Source organism: Brassica napus, chromosome A2 (genome assembly GCF_020379485.1).
Source record: "Brassica napus cultivar Da-Ae chromosome A2, Da-Ae, whole genome shotgun sequence".
In the NCBI taxonomy this organism is placed as follows: Eukaryota; Viridiplantae; Streptophyta; class Magnoliopsida; order Brassicales; family Brassicaceae; genus Brassica; species Brassica napus.
In genome coordinates this window covers 8,270,413-8,273,739 of record NC_063435.1, presented here as the reverse complement: position 1 = coordinate 8,273,739, position 3,327 = coordinate 8,270,413, and positions in this window count along the sequence as shown.

Sequence of the window (3,327 nt, the reverse complement as noted above, 5' to 3'; positions counted from 1 at the left end):
TTAAAAAATACGTCCTATTGATCAAAAATTCTAAAAGAATACTCATCTTTCAACAAAAATCTTGTTATCCTAATTTCTAAATCACATCCCAATCTACAATATTTCTCTATAAAAATGAAAACTTTCCTAATAGCAGCTTTTAGAAAATTATTTAAAAAATACATCCTATTGATCAAAATTTCTAAAAGAATACTCATCTTTCAACCAAAATTCTTGTTATCCTAATTTCTAAATCACAATCCCAAATCTACAATATTTCTCTATAAAAATGAAAATTTTCCTTAAATAGCAGCTTTTAGAAAATTATTTAAAAAATAAGTCCTATTGATCAAAAATTCTAAAAGAATACTCATCTTTCAACAAAAAACTTTGTTATCCTAATTTCTAAATCAAATCCCAAATCTACAATATTTCTCTATAAAAATGAAAACTTTCCTTAAATAGCAGCTTTTAGAAAATTATTTAAAAATACCTCTATTGATCAAAAATTCTAAAAGAATACTCATCTTTCAAAAAAATTCTTGTTATCCTAATTTCTAAATACAATCCCAAATCTACAATATTTCTCTATAAAAATGAAACTTTCCTTAAATAGCAGCTTTTAGAAAATTATTTAAAATAGTCCTATTGATCAAAAATTCTAAAAGAATACTCATCTTTCATAAAAAATTCTTGTTATCCTAATTTCTAAATCACAATCCCAAATCTACAATATTTCTCTATAAAAATGAAAACTTTCCTTAAATAGCAGCTTTTAGAAAATTATTTAAAAAAAATCCTATTGATCAAAAATTCTAAAAGAATACTCATCTTTCAACAAAAATTCTTGTTATCCAATTTCTAATCACAATAATCCCAAATCTACAATATTTCTCTATAAAAATGAAAACTTTCCTTAAATAGCAGCTTTTAGAAAATTATTTAAAAATACATCCTATTGATCAAAAATTCTAAAAGAATACTCATCTTTCACAAAAATTCTTGTTTATCCTAATTTCTAAATCACAATCCCAAATCTACAATATTTCTCTATAAAAATAAAACTTTCCTTAAATAGCAGCTTTTAGAAAATTATTTAAAAAATAAGTCCTATTGATCAAAAATTCTAAAAGAATACTCATCTTTCAACAAAAATTCTTGTTATCCTAATTTCTAAATCACAATCCAAATCTACAATATTTCTCTATAAAAATGAAAACTTTCCTTAAATAGCAGCTTTTAGAAAATTATTTAAAAAATACATCCTATTGATCAAAAATTCTAAAAGAATACTCATCTTTTATAAAAAAATATTTTTATCCTAATTTCTAAATAACAATCCCAAATCTACAATATTTCTCTATAAAAATAAAAACTTTCCTTAAATAGCAGCTTTTAGAATATTATTTAAAAAATAAGTCCTATTGATCAAAAATTCTAAAAGAATACTCATCTTCAACAAAAACTATTTATATCCAATTTCTAAATAAAATCCCAAATCTACAATATTTCTCTATAAAATAAAACTTTCCTTAAATAGCAGCTTTTAGAAAATTATTTAAAAAAACACCTATTGATCAAAAATTCTAAGAATACTCATCTTTCAACAAAATTCTTGTTATCCTAATTTCTAAATCACAATCCCAAATCTACAATATTTCTCTATAAAAATAAAAACTTTTCTTAAATAGCAGCTTTTAGAAAATTATTTAAAAAATAATCCTATTGATCAAAAATTCTAAAAGAATACTCATCTTTCAACAAAAATTCTTGTTATCCTAATTTCTAAATCACAATCCCAAATCTACAATATTTCTCTATAAAAATGAAAATTTCCTTAAATAGCAGCTTTTAGAAAATTATTTAAAAAATAATCCTATTGATCAAAATTCTAAAAGAATACTCATCTTTCAACAAAAATCTTTTTATCCTAATTTCTAAATCACAATCCCAAATCTACAATATTTCTTATAAAATAAAAAAACTTTCCTTAAATAGCAGCTTTAGAAAATATATTTAAAAAAACATCCTATTGATCAAAATTCTAAAAGAATACTCATCTTTCAACAAAAAATTCTTTTATCCCAATTTCTAAATCAAAATCCAAATCTACAATATTTCTCTATAAAAATGAAAACTTTCCTTAAATAGCAGCTTTTAGAAAATTATTTTAAAAATACATCCTATTGATCAAAAATTCTAAAAGAATACTCATATTTCATAAAAAATTCTTGTCATCCTAATTTCTAAATCACAATCCCAATCTACAATATTTCTCTATAAAATGAAAACTTTCCTTAAATAGCAGTTTTAGAAAATTATTTAAAAATACATCCTATTGATCAAAATTCTAAAGAATACTCATCTTTCAAAAAAAAATTCTTTTTATCCTAATTTCTAAATCACAATCCAAATCTACAATATTTCTCTATAAAATGAAAATTTCCTTAAATAGCAGCTTTTAGAAAATATTTAAAAAATACATCCTATTGATCAAAAATTCTAAAAGAATACTCATCTTTCAAAAAAAATTCTTGTTTATCCTAATTTCTAAATCACAATCCCAAATCTACAATATTTCTCTATAAAAATGAAAACTTTCCTTAAATAGCAGCTTTTAGAAATTATTTAAAAATAAGTCCTATTGATCAAAAATTCTAAAAGAATACTCATCTTTCAACAAAAATTCTTTTTATCCTAATTTCTAAATCACAATCCCAAATCTACAATATTTCTCTATAAAATGAAAACTTCCTTAAATAGCAGCTTTTAGAAATTATTTAAAAATAGTCCTATTGATCAAAAATTCTAAAAGAATACTCATCTTTCAACAAAAATTCTTGTTATCCTAATTTCTAAATCACAATCCCAAATCTACAATATTTCTCTATAAAAATGAAAACTTTCCTTAAATAGCAGCTTTTAGAAAATTATTTTAAAAATACATCCTATTGATCAAAAATTCTAAAAGAATACTCATATTTCATAAAAAATTCTTGTAATCCTAATTTCTAAATAATAAACCCAAATCTACAATATTTCTCTATAAAAATGAAAACTTTCCTTAAATAGCAGCTTTAGAAAATTATTTAAAAATACATCCTATTGATCAAAAATTCTAAAAGAATACTCATCTTTCAACAAAATTTCTTGTTATCCTAATTTCTAAATAACAATCCAAATCTACAATATTTCTCTATAAAAATGAAAACTTTCCTTAAATAGCAGCTTTTAGAAATTATTTTAAAATACATCCTATTGATAAAAATTCTAAGAATACTCATCTTTCATAAAAAAAATCTTGTTATCCTAATTTCTAAATACAATCCCAAATCTACAATATTTCTC